Source organism: Notolabrus celidotus, chromosome 24 (assembly GCF_009762535.1).
Source record: "Notolabrus celidotus isolate fNotCel1 chromosome 24, fNotCel1.pri, whole genome shotgun sequence".
NCBI classification, from domain to species: domain Eukaryota; kingdom Metazoa; phylum Chordata; class Actinopteri; order Labriformes; family Labridae; genus Notolabrus; species Notolabrus celidotus.
The window spans coordinates 2,927,001-2,949,814 of record NC_048295.1 but is presented as its reverse complement, the minus strand read 5'-3'; the positions used below and the strand labels follow the sequence as shown (position 1 = coordinate 2,949,814).

Here is a 22,814-nt window from a genome sequence, read left to right as displayed (position 1 = left end):
GACTTTTGCACTGTTTGTCCGGCCACCCATCTGCGTCACAGACGCTGCTGGCAGATATTTTTGATGGAGCAGATCTGGAAACAGGAAAAGAGGTTGCCGATGAAAAATTGAAGTGACATTAGTGCAGACATGAGCGAGCATGCTTTGCTGAGGAGAGGTGGAGGGGAAAAAAAGGGAGGCTAGGTATGCAGTGCAAAGGAAGGTAAGGAGGTGGTCAATGAACAGAGTGTGCGTATAGGGAAAAGAGGGAAAAGGGAAAGGAGGGGCTAACAAGGATCATTTGAGGAAAGGGGAGTTTTGGGAGAGAAGAAAGGCCAGGACTCACATCCCCCCCTCTCTTTTCCTCCATGGAGTAAAGTTACCACACTTCAAGAGGGAGGGAATGGAGGGCAGGAGTGAGTGGGCGAACAAGAAAGAGAGAGAAAGAAGGACCAAGTGAGGGAGGGAGTTAGATGCAGGAGACGGTCTGAGGCCAGCAGAGCGAGAAAAACGAGAGCAGCATTCCCTTCCCCACCCTCTGTGCACCTCGCACGTCTGGCATGGATCTGCGTCGTCCAAGCCTGGGCCGAACCTCTGGGAATATCTTGGAATACCGTGGATTTCTGTCCTGATTCTGGAGAGCCCTCGAGTGGCACCTTGTTCTGTTTTTTCTCCAGGATGCCCTCCGTGTCTCTGTCTCTGCCCTCCGCTCTGGCAGGGCAAGCCAAGACCTGGGTTTGTCTCTCCTGCATGTTCTGGGTAAGAGAAAAATCACGCAGGGATGCTGGGATTGGAAGAAGGGTCAGCATCATCACCGTGATGGACCTAGATTTTTGAATACGTCAGCAGATTCAGTTTCTGGAGGCAGGAGATGAATGAGATGTAGTTTAAGGTTCACCCAAACCCACATTTGTCATATTAATGACTGGTACAATGGCCTTTTTGTCCTATAACATGCTCTCCATGACCTTGCACGGTGTTGTCAGGTGGGTGGTTATGCTTATGTGTGAAGTGTTAAGAGGTGAGCAGTTCATGGTTCCAGGTTCCTTTGGGAACAACAACACAGAAGCACCACTGTCTCCTCAGACGGTTGCATATTTGTGATGATATCCAGTTTTTCTAGAAGCCAAGTATTTGAAGGTGGAGAGTTGAATATGCAAAGTTCCCACAGCTGGACCGGCCTTTCAAGCAAACAGACACAAGACCGTAACATCCTCCATCTTTCGGTCACTAGAGGTCAAGTTCACATGATTTCTTCAGGCAATAGTGGACTCTAGTTCTGTGATGCGGGCCGTTCTAATCCACTTGACTGTTCTGTGGCGACTTGCATCGGCGTGTTCCTGCGTAGAGTCCACGCGGCCTCGGCACTCATGCTATTTCTGGTTTCTCCTGTATAATTTAATCTGCTGCTGCTGCTTGCTTCTCCTCCTATCTGGGACTGAGTGAGTGTGTCAGGAACCTGGAGGGGGGAGCTTTAAATGCAGTATCCTGGTTCTAAAAAGTAAGAGAAGAAGTTGAGATACCAAAGCAACTCTGGACATGACGAAGAATCTGTTTGGTCCTGGAAGAAAATGGACATAATGATCGTTTATGTCTTATTTCATGTGTCTTCTGTGTTTGAGAAAGCCTCCTTTCTTTACATGTGGAATCAACGTTGGCCTTTTAAGTGGCTCCGCAGCCACTGAATCATACATTTGGGTGAAAAACTATGTTAACATATTGCAGCATCCCACATTACCTGGCTTTTAATGCCCCTAGCTGCGGTGTAAAAGCACATTTATTGGAGAAGTAGGTGGATTTATTGCTTTTTTTGGTTGTATAATGTATACACAGTGTGTAACCATCGCACCCAAGTGTTAAATGAGGCATCTGCCCTACTTTCCTGTAGCTTGCAGTGGAGGAGAGGGCCATTTAGATGCGAGGGAAGAGAGGCAGGCTTGGAGGAAAAAGCTCCCACGCAGTTCATATGCAAAGTAAGACATTGAGTCGTCCAGATGTGATGCTTCAAATCCGACGTTATCGCCATTCAGATCGATGACTGAAAGACAAGAACGGAGGAGGAGAGATGGGTGGGGAAGAGGGTTGAGCGTTGTGTGGTGTGACATCAGCAGGAGGAGAGGGAGGAAGAGGAGTAGAGGCTGAGTGACGTGCGAGGAGCGGGTTCTAAGAAAGCTCCTCAAATACACGCCATTAATAATTTAACAACCGCACACACGGGGAGAGAATATTTGATTTGACGTGAGGACAGAAGCAGCCACAAACGTCCAGGCTGGATGAATACTTTGTAAGCTTGTTACTGCTTCAAGAAATGCTAAGCAGCCCTCTTCGTGCTGAGGAATTTCCTCCCAGTGTTTATCCAACCTCTGGTCAGGGTGCTGCATTAACATCTGGAGTTATGTCCAAGGTATTCTGCAGCGTCACTAGTTTGACTGCAGACAGGTGTTTTCTCATGTTGGCCATCTTTTTGTCCTGTTTTTAAAAAGCAAGGCATGCAAAGTGAAAGTTTGAAAAGTCAAATCATGCATTTTTCTCCCTGCATTGACATTCATGTTTCTGTGACATTGGGAGCAGCACTCAGTTTGGGTTATTTGGCTTTGGGCTTTCAGATTTTAATATAATAGCAGAATGCACAGGGTGTGTAAATGCATCATGGGAAATGTTGAATGTGGTGTTTTTAAAGCACCACTTGGACTAAAAGTCAGGATATTGAGGCGCTGGGTGAGCCAAAACAAACCACTCCTATTCTTTATCAGTCTTTTGTGTCTGCAGTCAAACCTCAGAGGAGACATACTTTATGTTTCATAATCCCTGAGGGGAAATTCAGTTGTTGTAATCTGTTATTGAACATGCAACACACACATAGAGCTGTCAGAGTGTTGGGGTGGCTCATGGACGAGCGCCCCGAGCATTTGAGGGTACCTCTCTAGCCAGTTCTGTACTGAGACTTGACCCTCTTGTTCCCAAGCCAAACCAAACCTCTACCAACAGAAGGCCTCACTATACATGGCAGAGTGCATGCTCCAAAGTGACTGCTTTAAGTTGTGATCCAGTACCAGGCAGCTGAAACACTGTAAGTCAAGATGTATGGTAGATCCATCATGTCTTCAGTTGTCTAACAGAGTCTCTTATTGAGTGAACAGAATCCCCTGAGAGCTCTGAAAATCAATCGGGCTTTGATTGGACCGTTACTGCCTGCCACGCCTCTGTGTGTGTGTGTGTGTGTCACCTCTGTATGACGTTAGCATGCATGTGTGTGGCCATTACCCCCTTCTTCCCTTCTAATAAGCGTGTATCTGCTTGTCCGGCCCGTTGAGTGAGGGGACTCTTAGGGAATGACTCTGTGCAGGATGAAAAGCGACATCAGCATCCTCTTTATTGGTTTCATTTTGAAAGATAAGAACCAGAACTTCAAGAACAATTACATTTGGCTCATAAGGTCAGTCTGAGAAGGAAGTTTTCATACATTTCTAAAAGTATTTCTGGAAATTGCTTTCTTTCTCAATCAAATGTTCACAAGCAAAGACAGATATATTTATATATATATACAAAACGCAGTGATTATCCTCTTGTATGAGTATAAATCCCTATTAATTGGCTATTTATACAGCACTGGACTCAATGAGGGTCAAGTACTCTCATGTGGCTTCATCAGCGTCTGTCGTTTTTAGGGTCATGACCCTTTCTGTAAGCGCTGTCCAAATGGTATTGCTCTATTTTTATCCCTTTACAAACTGTTGCTCGAACAGTTTGATGAAAGTAAAGGTCATTTAGCAAACATTTAGGAATCATGTTGATAGGATTCACAGTTCTGAGCCTCAAATTGATACAGAATCACAGTAAGACCTAGTTTTCTGTCTCCTTCGGGACATACTGTGCTGTTCAGCTGCCACACAAGCATCCAGAGACCCCCTCCAGCCCTCACAAGCTCTCCTTTTTTGAACCAATGCATTTGTGCATGCATGGCGTGCAGTACTGGATATCTTTGAGAGTCAGGACCGTCCTCAGAGAGAGAGTGTAGCCGTCACTCCGGCTAAACAATGCTCTGTGTGTCTGCAGCCAGGTGATTTATATGCGATGTGACCGGACGCCTCCCTGCAGGCCTCCAGGCCACCAGCAGCAGGCACAGCCTTCAGCTTCAGCACACTTCCCCTGGGCACTGAATGCACTAACTGCCCCCGCATCTCATACCGGAGTCTGGATCTCTGCCCTCAAATGTAGACAATGCTAGCTGAGAAAAAAAATGAAGCTGTGGATGACCATTGGAAGTGCTGCTGTACTTCAATCCCCACAAGTGTTACTGCAGCATCAGTTTTATTTTCCCTGTAAAAATACAGAAGGAACATGCTATTCTAATAACCTGTAGGCTTTATTCCATGATATGACACTCAGTTTTTGCAGGATGCTGCAACCTGTAAGTCTAAGATGATGTAAACAAGTTCATCTCACACCTGCTCAGATAAAGCTGTGGCACGTGTAACACCGGGGAGCTCAGAAGTGCTTACATTCCTCTTTTAAAGCTACTCCTCTGTTTTCTTCTCGCCCTATGTTTGTATTTTTCCCCAAGATGGACTCATAACGGCGATAGCTCATTAGCAAACATGGCGTTTTGAGTTCATTAGCAGCTTGCTAATGATCATAAGGGGCCTAGACTTCATGATCACAGCGCATTGATCTTTGTGTCTCTCTGTCTGCACCTGGTATTGATCATATCACACACTTGCACAGTGTTACAGCTGCACTCTCATTTGCACGCACAAATGCATGGAGGTATATATTTGATGCATGCATATGACATAACATGCACTCATAGGCAGGGAGGTACTCACACACACATACACACACACGGATTCACGTCTTCTAGGAGCGATCCACTACAATCTGGCAACTGGCCCACAGTGTCGGTCCTCTGGGATCGGCTGTATTGAGAGCAATAAATAAAACATGCTGGACTCATATCTATGGTCTTGTACACTTATCCATACTCCCATGACATACAGATGTAGACGGGGAAAGCAGTGTGTGGTCTTGATGCTTGAAAATTGTAAAAACCCTAATTGTTGTGTTGCATCTTTTTATCTTTGTTTGAATTCTGCTGCTTTTGGTTGAAATCAACGTTTCATTTGTTGTTTTTTTTATCTGTTATGATCCATATTATGACTATTCAGAGACTTTAAGACTGTGCCTATAGATTTTACAGCATCAGTCTGCTCTACATGCTTTACTATCCCTGCTGCCAGTCCCTGATGTCCATAATCACATCACAGAAGGCCCCTCTGGAGTCATAACCAGAATAATGACCACCCTGATTAGATGCTTTACTCTGCTTTTATTTTATCATCTCCAGAAAATAATGTATGTGCATGAGACAACACCTCAATCCACCTGTGTCCACAGCCTTTACATTTAGGATCCTCTGCACATAGATCTCAAGAAGCTCCGGTGAAAGAATCATGATTTGGAAGTGCGAGGTTTCACCTAAACTGTCTTGTAGACTGATCTTAGCCTCTGTGCTAATTTGGGCCTTTTGATATGCCATCTGTGCATTGAGATCACACATTTGGAAAGAGCTCAAGAGTGGGGGACTGCCAATGAGAGCAGAATTTACAGCGAGGTGACGCAGAGTCTTACCAAAATAAAAAAGAAGGAAGGAAGGAGCAGATTCGGACAGGAATACTCTTTAGGCTGTGGATAATTTATGTTAATGAGATGACACTGGAGTAAGATAAGTTCCCATTAGTGGGGCCAAATAAACAAAAATAGTCTGGGAGGATAACCAAGTGATGTCAAGAGAAGAGTAGTATCAGGTATGCTTTAAAAAGGAGGGTTGCGGGTGTTTACATGGACGAGAGAGTCAAATGCAAAGGTGCAATCAAGCTGCATCATGGGAGTTAGATTCTGCAGAATCAGGGGGCAGTTCTTTTTAAATGCTTTCTCAAATTCTGTGCAGGAAAGGTCATCAAAGTTTTTCTGAAATACCTCTGAGAGTACCGACAACACTCCTCTCCTGTCCATGTCGGGCTGGCGTCTAGTTTGGTTTCATGAATACTTTAAAGCTGCAGGAAGTTTCCATGTTTCTGCAAACTGCTCTCCAGAACAAGACACTGGACACGAACACACACACACACACACAAATATTATAAACATCATCCTGGTTCTCATTTTCCTTCTTTTTTAAGGCTTCTCGTTCCCGTTTTCTACTCGTATTCTGTCGCACAAAGGCACCCATTGTTCCCGACAGAATTTCAATTTGGTGGAAATTGAAAGCAGGTGTGGCTCTGCTTTTTCATCTCAAGGGGTGGTGGTGGGTGGGGGGGACTGCAGGACTTCTCTCGCTCCCCCAGTCTGGTACTTTCTGTGGGGCCGTCTCCTCATGCTTGACTTCACTGAGTCATGTCGTCCAGCGTTCAGGCTGGTTTTTGCACGCTTTGTCTTTTTTTGTGTGTGTCTGGGTGAGTCATACGCTCCCTTTGCTCACCTCGTCCATCAGACAGGTAGTCACGCTTCTGGACAAGCATTCACCTCTCTTTGTCATGCTGAACTATCTTTCAGTAGAGTGTCTTTTAAAGAGAAGGTATGTTTACTGCAGCCTCTCCTGAATCCTTTCGTACCTGGATTACCTTCATTTTATCTCCCGGTGAAGAACATGTTGTTTTTCTGTTGCAAATACACAAAAAACATCAAAATACAAGTCTAAAATTTAGCTTTGTGTCCATGTTTATGTTGCTGCTGTTCCTTGATAATCTTTAAAGGATTAAAGGATCACAGGTGTGATGTCAAATTGCATGTCTCTGCAGAATAACACAGTACATCTTTATTCCAACATGCTCCTCTCTGTGTTTCAAAGACTTCCCTCTGACTGAGCTGTAAACGGAAACACATGTGGAGTTCAGCATGTTGCCTGTTAACACGTGAATGAAGCTGGACGTGGGGAAGTTTGTGTTGACGAGGGTTTGAGTGCGGTTTGAATTGCCTTGGCTTTTGTCCTGGATGTGACAGCTTGAAAAGGCACCTGGTGTAAACACTGAGACCAGACGACACACGCTCGCCTTAGCAGAGGGTTATGATGAATCTTTGTATGCGTGTGGCTTTCAGAGGACTTCTGGGTCTGAGAGGTATTAAAATGAAATGTGACCAGCATAAATTATCTTGTGCTGTGGTGAAAGAAAAGTCGTGTTGATCTGCATCTTGTCGAGTGCAGAGTAGAAGCCCAAACAAGTCTAAGATATGTCCGATATCCATCCTGCATGTTGAAGGAGATCAAACTATTCCTCATGCATGTATGTGACATGTTACATGCCAGGACTAATTTGTCTTCATGCATCGTCCCTCTGCAGATGCAAAGAGCAGTGCCTTTGAGAGAGTACCCCGCCCACCCCCCCACTCCCACCCCTTGCTTTCACTTTCCTCCTGCTCCCACATCTTGGCTCTAAGTGGGGTCGCGGTCGAGGTAGCGTAGTGATGCTTTTCATTAGCTAAGTGCAACTGGGGGAGAGGAGCACAGAGCCTTGATTTACTGGGCGTGCTGTCTATAAGCCTGCACACACACACACACACTCAACAAAAACACCTACTCTCCTCTACCCCCATCCTTTGCTCTTAGACGGCTCACTCCATCCCTTTATACCTCCTTTTTCTCTCCTGCTGCATCCATTTCCCAAACCTTTCTTTCCGTCTTGCTACATAACTCGCCTTTCCATTTTCTCTCTGCGGCCTCTCCTGGGAGTCTCCTGTTAACACGACACAGAGGACAAGGCTTGGGATCTTTTGGTTCTCTGAGTCTGCTTGTCTTAAAGGTGGATGCTGTGTTTGTCAGAGGTAGCTTTCATCAAAAAGGATCCCAAGCGTGTCGTTGTTTTTCAAATCAGCTGCGTATTATCCCAAATAATAGCTGGAAGTTTTCAGAAATTGGACCTTTCTTTGTCTGAGCGTCAGCAGGAAAGTTGTTTAATACCAGATGATTAAATCAGTCATGGATGGTTAAGAACACGATGGCTTCAATTAGTGAATCGGCTGGATGGTTACATGCCTAATTGTGAGTTTATTAACTTCACTTTGAAAGAGTTTAGGAATGAGGCCTAGTCTGGGTTTTGGGTCTAGTATTATCCCTTCGTTGATTGCTGTTGAAGCTGCTGAGGCCCATATATCTGCTAAAGAAGTTGAATCCAACATGGCAGCCGTCCAAGAACCATTTGCACTCCTGTCCTGGCGAGACCCACTGGGGGCCACTTCACCCGACTGCGCATGTGCGTTCATATATGTGTATGTGTGAACTAGGGGTTGTATGTTTTCCCTCCTTTATCCTGCCTCATCCATCATTGCTTGACAGGACGTGTTGACCTCAGTTGCTGTGGCAGCCAGGTAACCATGGCTCCTGCCCGTGACACAGCTGGTTGCGTCTGATTGGCTCGGCCACCGGCTTTCTGCCAGGTCATCTTTAACATCAGGGCTGAAGAGTGGCACCGAGGTGCTTCAGCCCGCTATTTATAATCACAGCCAGGAGCACACTGCAAAAGATGACTATCTTTGCGGCCTCATGCTTCACCTCTTAGGAACTATGTTTGTTTATAATCTTAAAGGTGTAAAAAATGATGCATCTCAGGAGTTTATTCTATATATTTGAACAAAACCAACCAAAGAAGAGTCAATTGGTATTAATATATCATAGGAAACCTGTGATGTCAAATTTGTGGCCTAGATTTGGACCTATACATCAGCTGACCTACATTATGCACCTATATTATCCCTGTACCGGCCTATAACACATCTACATATAAGCTTTGATGATATGCACCAATATCAAAACTTGAAAATTGTTCTACATCAGCAATTTGTCCCCTCATTTATCAGTTCTGGTCTCAAACATCCACCTAAGCAGTCCCCCAGCAGCTCATACAGCGTCCCCATGCTTGTATGAAGTTGCTCTGTTTTCCTTACAGTTAGTATACGCTGCACTCATGAAATAATAATGAGATGGATGGTGGAGCGGTTGTTAATTAAGTATTTCTACAGGAGTTATCAGCATATGTGCAGCATATTGTTTGTTTGGCGATACCTGTTGTTACACTCGTCTCGGACTCTGTGCAGCTCAAGGTTAGCTATTGGAGATTCCTCTCAGGAGCTCGGGGAGCGTGCCACGGTGTGACAAAAGCCATTAAGATTTAGGGAGATAGAGCGGGCGAAATCGCTGAGAAATACATTTTTTGTAAGAGCTTTGAGACAAATTGACTGCGGCACATGGAGAGAGAGAGAGAGAGGGAGAGGAGGGAGGGAAAAAAAGACCAGGGAGCTTCTGAGAGTTACCAGAAAAATGAGCTCAAAAGCAACGCAGCAAAGGATTACACAACTGCCTTTCATCAGTGAGCCTCATCACACCTGGAGTCCTTTGTAGATGGAGTGCAGCTGGTTGTAACTGTAGTGATTAATACTAGTTGTGGTAGTAGAGGGACTTGTCGCAGTAATTGTGGTCTTGTGCAGACGGTGATGTTACATGAGTCATTGTAGTCGGAGAGGTACTGCATGTTTTCATGGTTTTTAATGGATGAAATTCATTGTAGTTTTTGCAACAAATGCAAACAACAGGCCTCATAGGAATAGAGTTTAAACCTTCACTCTCTTTTGATGTTTCATGGGATTTGGTATTTAAATTTCTTGCAGGGTATTGGCGCATTTGAGAGAATTAAGTCTTGATTTCTCTCCAGCATTTGCAAGCATTCGTCCGTTTTCTGGCAGCAACATCTTCAAGGATAAACAGAATCAGAATCTCTTTCACTTGATTTATCGTTGGGGTTTAATTGGTGTTAATTATTCCTGCTGGGACTCTGGGTTCATTCATCCTCTCAAGGTGAAGCCTGAAACAAGGTGTCATGAAACACTCTTTCCATAACGAGCGCTAAGATTAACGGTCCGGCAGAGCCCAACCTGAGACCGGGCCCAGCTGCACAAACACACAGAGGAAATGACATCACCTTTGTGACTCAGGATGGAGGTTGTTCAGACTGAGGATGAAACAAAGAGCGAAGGTTTTAGGATCACTTTGATGAATTTAACCTTTAAATGATGAAATCAAACAAACCACCCTCTTTGACTTCCATGCAGACCTTCAGCGGTTTCAGAAAACGCCTGAAAAAGATGTCCTAAATAATCTTGTTTGAAGTAATTTTATGACTCCATGAAGCATTTTGAAGTGAAGTTGAACTGCTTTGGATTTGATGGCAGCTTTAGAGGGAATCCTAGTGACCCAGTTGCAGTATATTTGGCTGCATTTCGTACACTCTAGGTTTAAAGACTGAACTGCGCGGTGATGTGCATCTGTTTGCATGGGGGAACAGTATTTTAATAAATAGATGCTGTGAGAGTGTTGTGATTGTTTTTGGGGGACTGCAGACAAATCAAATCCACTCCTCTGTCATCTTCATCATCTGTATTTTAATGTCTTTGCTTTTAGAAGATGAGAAACATCTTGTTCAACGTTCCTCTGACACAGCTCGGCTCAGCTTTTGGTGCAGTTTCGTGGAGCTGTTTTGTCCTCGGGCTGCTCGGAGAAATATTCCAACACACACGCTCACGAGCACACACACACACACACACACACATAAATGCACATCATCATCATTCCTCGAGTTTCTGAGGTTGTTAGCAGCTGTGAGGCTTTCTCCCTCTCTCTCTCTCTCTCTCTCTCTCTCTCTCTCTCTCTCTCTCTCTCTCTCTCTCTCTCTCTGGTCTTCTTCTTCATCATTAATTAGTCATTTAATTAGAGAACTTCAAAGTGAAAGCATCCTCTGCTGGTGGGAGGGACCTGTCAGTTAGTGTATGTATGTCAGTGCATACACTATGACACAAAGTAATGTCGCTCATGCAGGGTTGTGCTCATGTGGTAACTTTTGGGAACCCAGAACTATTTCAAAGTGGGGAAAACAAAGATACAGGTGTGTTGTGATGCCATGGGAGCTCAGTAAGGTTATTTAAGATGGGTTTTAACTTGGTTGCTTTGTATGTTCATCCATTTCTTGGACTGCAAATTATTGTTTCATGCAAGAAGTTCATTAATCTGTCAATTAGATCACACAAGATGCCATTTACAATCTGAAAGTGTCTAAAGAAGCTTGCTTTGTCCAACAATCAAACATATTCATAACAAAGGAAAGAAAACATCTGTAACATCAGGACACAAACGGGTCAGCTCAAGCCAAACCCCATCAAAGAGACCAGACCCCCCCTCTCTGCAGCCACACACCAACATATCATTGCTGAATATCAAATGTGTTTGTATTGGCCGTGGACCTGCTGGCCTCCATCCAGGCGACTCTCTCCTGATCCCTCTCTTCCTTCCTCTCTCTCTCTCCCTGCAGCCCGAAGAGCTGGAGGGCGTCCACACACACACCTTCAAGCTGAAGCCATTCAAGAAGGCCAAGAGCTGTGATATATGCAAGCAGGCCATCACCAAGGAGGGCCTCATCTGCAAAGGTGAGTGTTCCACTGTGAGTCCAATTCCCCTAAAAAGCAGAAACACTCCCACCTTTTGTTCACGTTTGTTGAAAGTGAATTAAGTGTGATATTTAGTCACTGTCAGAGGTTTTTGGGAGGTTTCACTTTCCTCTCTGCAGAGGTCACTTCTCCGTTCCTCGTCCCCCCATCCTGTATGCAAAGCTAAGCTAAAAAAATCTGCCATTGCAGGCATGGAACCGATATCAATCTTCTTGTTTTGCTCCTGGCCTTTTCCCCAAAAACCTGGAATTAATCAAACACTTTGTGTTGGTGGGAGCTTCTTTGATAGCACTGCCAGTTAAAAAAATCTGGATGTCAGTCGCACAAAGACTGCCAATATTATGATTCGTCACTCTCCCACATGTGGTGTGTTTCAGTTTCCTTCACTTCCAAGTCATCAAACACAGATGCCGCATTTGTGGCCCAAAATATCTCTCGGTGGGTCCCCTTGAATGTCATTTCTGGAGGATCTTCCCTGTGATTATTGATTGGTTATAAGTCTGATATCATAGGAAGAGCAGGGGAGTCAGGGTGGCGGTTTGAGGTGATGGATTGGTCAAACAAAAACTGGATATTAACACCCCTGTTATGACTTCTTCCAAGGGCCCAAATCAACGAATTTGGTCTGTGCATCTCCTTTGTATTGCTCCTCTTCTTCCAGTGTGTTCACAATCTGTATGTATATAAAGTCTCTGCACATGTACAGCCCCAGCTTTCCTTTCTTCCCCCTCTCCCTCCCTCCCTCTTCTTTAAGCCCCCGCCTCCCCATCTTCCTGAAACCACACGTGTTCGATTCTAAATTTAGAACAACTAAAGGTTTTATTGTTGCTCCAGGAAAAGTCCAGGGGAAATTAACGTTAGAGGACTCCCTGGCAGCCTCTCACTATCTCTGTTTTTCTCTTTCTTTCTTGTCTTCCCTTTCTCCATCTCTCCGACACCCTTCCCCTCGCTCTGTCTCTCTCTCTTCCCTTTGAACTACAAAAAAAAAAAACAGCATCTTTGGTTGACAAACACCCAGAAGCCCGGCAGGAGCAGAGCGGGCTCCGTGTAGAAGGGCTTTGGCTGAGGATTTTGCTGTTAAAATTAGCATGGCTGCTGCTGCTGCATTAGCCTAGATAAGAGGGGGGGAAAAGGGAAAGAGGGGTGAGGGGTGGGGAGGCAGAATAAAGAGAGAGAAACTGGGGTATGGGGGGATTGGGAGAACGACATGAAAACAAAGGAAAGAGAGAGCAAAGAGGAGCACAGGAGAATTACTTTCCCTTTCATCTTTCTTTTTGTTCATTCATCCTCTGTGTTAAAATACAGTAAGCTCCCTGTGCCAGAGAAGAGACTCAAACTGCCTCCTGCAGTCGAGCAGCGGCTTTATGTCCACACAAATCTGTTAAATCAGCAGAAAAATATCAATTTGGGAAACTTATTCCGAGTCTCCTGCTCGGCTGCGGGTTCTCAAGGGAAACACAAGGACACATGTCAACACGAGCATCCTCTCTGCGCCGAGTAGAAAGGCCGTGTCGCTGCAGGGCTTGTGGCCAAGAGATAAGACGTGACAAAAGACGATGTGCTGGGGAAGATGTTGACAAACATGCACTGAGTCACTGAGATTGGTACCTGATTAACTTTGTATCTGAGAGGTTCAGAAATCAGTGGAATAATCTGGAAAGTTGCTTCAGAAGCAAAGGATGGACAGAACATCTTGGCTTCCCACCAAAATGCAAACAAATCTCTCTAGCTGTCACCTTCATGATATCAAGAGTATCAAATCTACATGTCCATCATGTCTGCAGGTTGTTTCCTTTGTCTTTGCATGTTTTCTTTTGTTCTCCCCTTAAACAGAGCAGCGTGAGGAGAGACTTGAGCCTCCTGTGGATAAGTAGGGCTCATTAACAGCGTATAAAAACCTCATGATGATAATGATTCCCTCCGGTGCCTGCGTGCACCGGCTCCAGGTTTCCAAGATTTTTTATTTTGCAAGGGAAATTTTAAGGAAACGTTTCCTGGCGTAGAAAGAGACGGACCAGAAAACACAACCAAGCTCGAGTCTGGTAGAGAACTTCTAGTTGGACTGGGAATGTTATTTCATTCATGTTTCATACAGTCTTTAACATTTTAACTCTAATTGGTTGGATGAGTTCCACTTAAAAGCCCCCCTGTCTAAATAATCACCAATCAGCGCTTCCCCATCCCTCTATCGCCATTACCCTGGTTTACCTTAATCAACCGAGCTGTGTTTTCCTACAAGTCTCCTCCTCCAGAGACCACCCGCAACATTCCTGCAGCTACTTCCCCTTCTTCACTTGTCCTGCTCACACATCTGACTCACATCCACACACTCGCACCACCTGGGGACCACCGAGCTCGACAGCAAGAGAGCAGGTGTGGAGGTCAAAGATCATACCTGGTGTCAAAACATGGCTGTTTCATGCCTCTGTTTCTCATTAAGACTTTAACACAGAGTCATACGTCACTCTCTTTAAGCTTTAAGGCGTAGTGTTCAACAATGTGCAACAAAAAGGTAACGTTGGGTTTTAAAGGTTGGGAGTGAAATCACAAAAACATGTGCAGCAAAAACTGAAACCCCAAACAAATCAATGGATGTTTGCTTTGTGCGGCCACTTGAGGGCAGCATCACAGCGTGTTAGCATCAGGATGAAAAGCTGACCTTGTTTCCTTTTCAGCTCATTCAGCAGCAAACACTGTCATTCCTCGGTAAAAGACTGAATACATCTCACGTCCCTACAGTACGAGTCTGCAGCAGTGCAGCAACATTTCTGTGCATATATGCTGATGTGAGCTTAGCTTAAAGATCAATTATGAAATAAGCTTGCAGAAGGAAGCTGGTTTTCTGCACAAATGTGTTTTTTTTGTATTCAGTGACATGTTTGTCATCAGTCCGTGCTCATGTCGGTTTAAATGAACACTCACAAACATCACTCTGTTTCCTCTCTTTCAGCGTGCAAGTTGTCCTGCCATAAAAAATGTGAAGTGAAGGTAAGACACTGAGCATCTTCTCCCTCCCCGTGCACACGATATCATCACTTATGCACACTCACATGCAAAGGTGTGCACGTCAACACTGTCACGCATGTGATGCATATTTCATTGAAGTGTCACATTGATATTCATCAGACATTTAAACACGCACTACAGGAACATACAACACATTCAGTGGTGTGTATCTTTTATTGGGTATTTAAAGTGGCCCTGTTAGAGTAAGCCTGATTTGTTTAAGGGTTAGTCTGCTACTGAAGCAGTGTTTAGTCTAATACTTGCAAAGCATGAACAAGTGCATCACCTTAATTCAATTCCACAGGCTGCTGCACTGGCACAGCAAAGTTGCAGAGTGATGAGATTTTAAAAATGAAGTTAGACTCATTAAAAGCTCAGAACCTGCTCAGTTTTTTGCTGCAACTTAATGTGATGTCATCTGCCAGGTAAGCATCAGTGCACACTCCTCCTGGTAGATAACTGCAATCAAATCCAGAGCACCGGTTCATAAGACACAGTCCAGTTTGGAGGTTTGTCTTCCTTTTTATTGCACTCAGCAAAGTCCACAATGTGCAGATTCTGAGGATCCTTTTTCTAGAGGGGGTGGTTTTGTCCTTTATTTGATAGGACAGCTTGAGAGACATAGAATGCAAGGGGATAGAGGAGGGGAAAGACATGCACCAAAACATGCCGAGTCTGGGAATTGATCCTACAAACAGTGCGACTGTAGCCTCTGCACACGGGGGGTGCCTGCTCTACCGACTGAGCCAAACCAGCGCCCCAGTTTCTGCAGAGCTTTGTACCTCGTTCTAGCACCATCTGCTTTTGGCATGTGAGGTTTGCAATCCGGCTGTCTACCTAAAGTCGCTGACGAAGCTAAATGATGATACGCACGCTCCTGCATGTGTTTATGAATTTGTATTCTCTCTGAGTTTGTTAAGTTGCATCCTTAAATCTTTCTCCTTCATGCAGGATTGATAAGAAAACCTTGAACCATCCTTTACTTCTTCCAATCTGACCACAGTTTTCTTCTTTATATTCACATATTTGATGCAGATCTGGAAAAGGGAAGAACGCATGGGGAGAGTAAACGAAAAGGAAGGAAGGAAGGGAGGGAGGGAGGAATGGATGACAGAGAGAAGGAAGGGAGGGAAAGGGCGGAGGGGGAGAGCGTTACAGGGCTATTCTTAGTGGTTTTAGTTGTGACTGGTGGGTAGAAACGCTAAATGTTTCTCCTCTGCAGTCTGAGTCTTACCTCCCACCAGAAGCACATCCATCTCTCTGAATATTACTATAGGAACTAAATCTGTGTGTTCCCAAAACATCCGAGCAGAAATCTCCCGAATATTTCTCAGACCAGTCGAAGCCATTTGTGGTGGCGATTGGAGGAATAATCAGGAAAGCCAGATTCATGAGTCATTCATTCTTGGTGGTGACAGACGCTGGACGGGGATTTATTTTGAAAGAGGTTGAAGGAAAGAGAACGAAGAATTTGGTCAATTTGGATCAAAATGAGAGTCCTGGCATCATTCTCCTAATCTGTGTTTGCCAATCGTCTAATTCTGTAATTCGTCTCTAACTCGGACCCAAAACATTGATGCTGGCTTCCACCGTCTGAAAGTGACCCTTGAATCAAAATAAACACAATATGGCACCGTCAGGCTCATTGTTCGAAGTGAGGAAAAGTGTAGAGTTAGTGTGTGTGGATTTAGGCAGGCGGTGATGCTTTCTTCAGTCGACTCCACGCTGACCCTGAACTGTAAATGTGTCATGAATCACAATGAGGTTGAGGGAAATAACCGCCGTGCTGCACTGATTTCACTTTATGTGTTTGTTATTTCAGAGTGCCACAACTTCCCTCTTAATATTACACCGTGAGACACTGTTTTTTAAAATATTTTATGGGCAGCACCAGACCTATTCTGGTTTTGATGAAGGTGTGATAAAGGTGCGAGGCTATACATCCATTTAATGTCATACCTAACAGGAATGGTAAAAACAATCTTTGGTTTTACAAACACAGCAGGTCTAGGGGGTTAGATAGGATCCCAGTATGTCAGTTCCCCCAGCAGTCTAAGCCTATAGCAGCATAACTAAGAGCTGGTCCAAGCCTGAGCCAGCTCTAATCATAAGCTTTATCAAAAAGGAAAGTTTGAAGCGTAATCTTAAAAGTAGAGAGGGTGTCTGCCTCCCGGACCCTGACTGGTGGATGATTCCAAAGGAGAGGTGCCTGTTAACTGAAGGTTCTACCTCCCATACTACTTTTAGAGACTTTAGCAGGCCTGCATGTTGGGAGCGTGGTGAATAATCTTCGGTTCTGGCCAAGAAATAGTCAGGTACATTGTGGAATGAAAATCTGATCTGTGAGAAGCTGCAACATCAAGAAGAGCTCTGAACCATATGGCACATCGTATGAACTCTTTTATTGCTGTCTTAACATACCTAATTTTCCAATTTCCAGAACATAAATGTCTTCAGAATAGTCGTTTTGTAGTTAGACTCTGACTTACTGCACCTATAAGTCCATAAAATGTTGCTAACGTCCCTGTAATCTTGCTGCCAGTTGAGTATTACTGATGTTTCCTTCTCTCAGCCTCATTCAGCTGCACTTTGAAATCTCCAACCGCATGATGTTCAATCATTAAGCTTTTAAAGCTTATGAAAATATCTTCACAGAACATGTAAAACACAGATGTTCACTGCTCCTGTCCCTTGATAAAGAACGGATAATAATCAACCCTCAAGTTTTTCTGTTTTCCTTCTCGTCCAACCGCAGCCGTCCCTGTGAGGACGTTTGTTGTTGGAGCCCTGAGGATGTTCTAGCTCAGCGACGGACTCGTCCTGCAGAGTCTCAGAGACAGACTTGTAGACCTCTGTGTAGTTGTTTTGGTTGTCTTTGCTGAAGTGGAGGCGGGAGTTTTGTGGTTAGGACACACACACACTCAAGCTGTGGTTTCTCTGGAGTTTTTTAAGTTATGCCGGGGAATTTTGGCAACATGGTGAAGTTCTTCAAAAGAAAGTATAGTAGCCTAACCTGCAGCGTACAAATTCATCAACACAGTGGCAACCTGCCAATGTTATATCAAAGTTTTCCACTACCCTGTGGGTCAGCTCATTCAGGGCTACATGTAGATCAAGCCTGGATCCAGGAGTGGATCTGGCATCACCGCAATAAAAATATGTGAACAGATCCACCCAAGACCATATCATCCGTAGGTGTGTGTGTGTGTGTTCTTGCATCGACTGGACAGTGCACCGTCTGTTCTCTCTCACCCTCCATGGAAACAGGCCCTCATTATTCCTTATGATTTATCCCCGCTGTTTCTTGGAGGAGCCTCCCGGAATGCCGCTGCAGCGGTTTGCGCTCCTCGATGGGGCTGGCGGGTTGGAAGATGCAGGAGAGGGGTTTGGCAGGGGGAAGGGTGCAGGCTAGAGAGGAATGATGGGAAGTGGTTGGACGGGGAGGAGGGATCATGCAAGAAGCTTGAATGTTCCTCGTGTAAACAACAACACTGGAGAGTGCCTTGGCTTCATTTTATAGAATTCTGTTTATGTGTTTGTGTTTTTTAAAAAATGTTTATGTGTTGCTGCTGCAGTTTGAGGACGCCACAAAACAAATTTGTTTTGGAAAACAATGGAGGTCTACTGTAATGCCAGATATTATCAAGCTAGGGGAAATATGTGGATGCAGTTTGTGTGTTTCTAGTTGTCCAGATTTGAGGGTTGGAGATTAAATTAAGATATGCACATAAAGTTAAAGGAAAGAGAGAGTTGATGGCAAGACTTCCTCTTCAGATCTCAGCAGAAGTAGCATCAGCAATTACATCCTCAAAGGGAATCTGCTGATTTCTGTAAAGTAAGTAGATTTACGGTGAAATTACGGTTAAAAAATGACCAAAAAGGATTTATTTATCTTGTAATAAAGGTAGAGATCAGCAGGTTACTCTTAAACATCCCAAGTAGGGAACTCTTGACATCCAACCCAGCTTCCTCTCTCAGTTAAAGGACTGTTTCTGGATGCTACCACCAAACTACAGGACTGGCATCTTGAATTACGGTCAAATTACGGTGGATAACAAATGCAGTTAGAGTTAGCTAGAAATCTTATCCCTGCTGTCATCTGGAGGCAAAGAAAGTGATCCTGTAATCAAGCTTTGCACCTCCTGTAGTTGTAGATATTCACCGATCCTGCAGCAGCATCAGGGTGAAACATGACGATGAGGACGTGAGTTAAGCTTGCAGTCCAGACAGACAGCCTCAGTAAGAATGCATCATCATGCATTCAACTTTTATGATAACTACATTGAAGAAAGAAGTGCTAACACCTCTGTCAATAATAAACAGGTTTTCCCAGAACCTGTTAAAACCCTCAAGCGAAGGAAGACCATCCTTTTCTTTAAGCTGTTCAGGTTTTGAAGCAGATTTGGCAACCCAGTCACACGCTGAGTGTCTATTTTTAGAAGATTCAATAGTTACTTTGTCATGCAAAAGAAAATCCAGGGGATATTAGTGCCGCGAGGAGACTCCCAACGGTCCCTCCTTTTCATCTCTAGTGGCCTAAAATCCCTTTCTGTCAGGCTGTCTCACTCGCTGCTTACATAACACGGGCAATGACGTGCAAGATACAGCTAAGCATTTTTAGAAACAGGAGGGATGTTCTGTTTGAAGTTCTACCTGTAACATCTTTTCTTTTGCTTTTTACAAAGTGTCCTGAAAGCACATTTGTTTGTTTCAGAGTCAACTCATGCACATTCCAAACTCCACTAAGCCGGGCCCCGTTCCTCTGCAGGATCTAGAGGTCAAGTGTTTGTCGGTCTTAGTTCTAAATCCGGGCATCTTGACGTCTTAATCCACGTTTTCACATGTGTCGATGTGTGAAAACTGGGAGAGGCCTTTAATTAGACCTCCGGCAAATGACATGCTCCATTAAATGCAACCCAGAAGCTCTTTAATATTACAGGCAGGCAGGGTGCAGCCCCGCTTTACCACGGTATACGTTTAAATTTGGGTCTATTTAGGGAACTAGTGTTACAGTGTGAGACTCTGCAGACGCCACACACTTCTTCTAACTGGCTGCTTTCTGACAAATCAGAAGCCAAAAGAGAGGTCATATTTATATTTTGGGGTTTCTGCTTGGATGAAATATGTTCTTTCTCTGCAAACAGCCAATTAAATCTTTCTTTTTATACTTGATTTGCTTAAAATAACAAAGCAACAGTAGCAAACTATTAAAATAACCAACATCAGCTCACAAACGTAAATTAAACAGGATTAAAAATACTTCTTTAGTTGCATTTGAAAGTCATTGTTTGCATTTTGCCCCAAACAGACTTCCAGAGCTCCTTTTCAGTGGAGCTTCAGAAGCTTCTCCTCTTCAAAGTTTCTCTTCCTTTATCTACCAACGGGAAAAAAGCGCATGGAGCAAGACCAAAAGCACAGTAAGACGTGCATAGAAGCAGGGATGAGGAGCGTTCAAGAATGTTGGCAGGGAAAAGAGAGTAACTATCCAAGCATGAAAGTGAAAAAGGTAGAACAAGGAGGGAAAGAGAGAGAGAGAGAGAGAGAGAGAGAGGGGAGAGAAAATGATGAGGCACACACACACTTTCACAGGAGCCAAGCCTCCTCATTCCTTTAGCAGCCCCCTTCACAGAGGCAGGTCTGTTTCCCCGGCGCAAACACGTCACATCAAAGAGTCATCACAGCACGTCTCCATAGAGACGCCCTTCAGTGGTAGAGATGCGGCGCGGTAGTCGGGAGATAGCGCTGGCAGACAAACGGTACGGGAGGCCTAATAAGCGGGTGCTAGCAGATGACTGATGGCCCAATTTACCCCCAGACTTCTTCTGGAGGTCAAGAGCTGAGTTCACTCCGAGTGTTTAAAAGCCGACATGAGCCTGGCAAATATTTTCAACCATGGAGGAAGAGACGGATGATGGGGGAGCCAGTGGGCTTCAGTTTTCTGATGGATGAGAGCAGGCTAAGATCAGTTGTGACAAGTTTGACCACAGAGGGCGCCAGAATCAACACAACCCACAAGTTTGTCACAGTAGCTTTAATCAGGATTTGGAGCTGAGTTTGCACAAATGCATCTCAGTATGGTGACTAAATAGGAAGAATAATATGAATATTCAAGTTTGCATTTTTCACTTTTGCAGTATTCATCTTTTAATTCAAGTTACAGACATCATAGATAAATGGGATCACAGAGACGTTTTGCAGTGCAGAAATAAGAACAAGAAAGTCGGTCTCCCTCCTTCACATTCTCTCTCACACTCCCTCTGTCAAGCATGTGTCAACAGCAACAGTGAGAGCTGAGGAAGAAGGAGGGAGAGAGGGAAATAGAGCGAGTGAGTGAGTGAGCAGAGGAAGGGATACAGAGGGATACAGTTACTGTCTGCCCCGGGACGGCTTTTTTGCTCTCTCGTTTTGGGTACCGGAATCATAAGGAGCCCCAAGCCACTCTCTTGGCCTTATATAGCGTGTTTCAACATTTCTTGGCAGTTGACAGGAGGAGGTGTAGCCAGCAGCATAAAGACTTTGTCCTGGTCCGGTCTGAGAGGCTGCACAGACATCCACATGAGGCACGCATATACACAGAGTAGAGTTCAGTAGCTCTCTGGCACGCGTCTGGGATTACTGCTGTTGTTTTGAGCAAGAGGGCCGGCGAAGGAAGGAGAGGGAGGAGGAGGAGGAGAGAGAGGAAAGGATCTGTATTTGGTACTCCCTCTCTTACACTCTTTCCCTCCTGGAGGGGGGTCTTAAGGAAGGGAGAATGAAGAGGTAGAGACGAGGCAGAGGGGGAGTGAAGAGAGAGCGTGAGAAAAAGAGGAACTGGTGCACAGGTAAGACACGCAGGAGTGGGGTTTAACATGCATAGAGGAGTGTTTTTGCTCTGAATGTAATGTGTAGTTCAGGTGGTGAGCATGCTCAATGAGTTTGTAGTTCTTTGCATTCCTTCATGGTTTAAAAATCCACTGAGAGAGAGTGTGTCCAGCTGAATATTGAGAGCTTTTTGTGCTCTGGAAGGAAAGGCTGCCAGAGATTTTCTTCAGGATGTCATGTCAGCTGAAAATGCTTAACTCTGCATGTTTCGGATGTATGCTACTCTGTTGCACATTCATGGGAAAGCTGCTCCCATGAGAGCGCTTCAGACAGGGCTCATTTGAGTCGCTGTTCCAAAGCCTTTCATGACTGGACGTGTAGTGATTTGTGGCGGCAATGTCGCGGGGAGACTCAGAGCAACTAGTCAACACAGCAGGCGACCACGTGTTTTCCTCTCTCTCAGCGTAACCTGCCTCTGCTTGAGATAAAGTAGAGCAGCTGGTCGAGTGGAAATGTCTTTTTCTTCAGCGCTGCCTTGGGTTTTTTCTTTCTCACACTTTTCTCTTTCTGACACCTCTGAGAGAAGGATGCAGACTGATGATGGCAATCACTCAACTTTGACTGTGAGCTAACAGAGGGGTAGCAGTTAAACACGACTGGTCAAGAGGTCAGGAGGGTTGTGTGTCTCGTCTCCTGCTAAAGAGTCAAAACAACACAAAGGAATGCAGGTTTATGGCGCGACCAAAATCACTATTTCACACTTCTACAACTAGAACAAGACAAGTACTAGAGACCTTTTGCAAGAAGTTTTCCAAAATGCAGTTTGTGCATTGAGTGGGAAACTCAAAGATGCCTTAACTTTGGATACAAATGATTAATTCCTGAAAACAACTAGTTTCAGGTTAATTCTATGGGTATTGGAGAAGCTGGAACATGCTGTTTGGAAGAGGGATGTCTGGGTTGACTTAACCTCCTGCCACTGCAACCCAACCTCTGATTAGCAGGAGAAGATGGATGCATGCATGGATGAAACCACTACTATTGGAGGGTTTTTGGTAAAGACCAGCACCCTATTCAACCCGATCTCTCTCTCTGACACTGTCCTCTTTAAATTGCTTTAAAAGCCTCGGCAGAACATTTTCTACCACTCTCCTCACCTTGCCCAGAAACCTTCTCAAACTGCCAGACGAGGCCCTAACTCTTGCCTCCCTCGTGTCCCATAACGTGAAGATGTTCCAAAGGAGTGATGCTTGTGGAACGACTCCTTGATCCCTCTTCAACTATTTGTCTCTTCTATCCCATACCTTGATAACATCCTTAGCTTCCCTTGGGGCAGTTCATCTTGTGACACATTCAAAGAGGGAACCCTCAGCCACTGAGAGAAAGCACCATAAATAATAGAAAAGCAGCTTTTAAGGTTCAGAGTCGATGACTTTGAACTTTGGTTGCCAAAGAGCAACTCCTTGTGCATGTTTGTGCAGATATGAAGTTTGTTTTCATATGTTGTTTTTCAGATTGCATTTGTAGATATTCAAGTGCAAGCT

The 22,814-nt window shown here is 44.6% G+C and overlaps 1 protein-coding gene across 6 annotated transcripts in view; it reads left to right on the top strand.

The window, feature by feature from the left end:
- Positions 1-22,814, top strand: part of tns1a (tensin 1a) — an 83,436-nt gene that overhangs the window by 19,205 nt on the left and 41,417 nt on the right. For 3 of the 6 annotated variants that reach the window (XM_034677711.1, XM_034677708.1, XM_034677706.1), the window contains exons 1-2: positions 11,334-11,442; positions 14,414-14,451. The gene's annotated coding sequence lies outside the window, so the exon portion shown is untranslated. Of the gene's footprint in view, positions 1-11,327; positions 11,443-14,413; positions 14,452-20,777; positions 21,291-22,814 lie in introns of those variants that run through there. The other 3 variants (XM_034677710.1, XM_034677709.1, XM_034677707.1) reach the window with 3 other exon arrangements.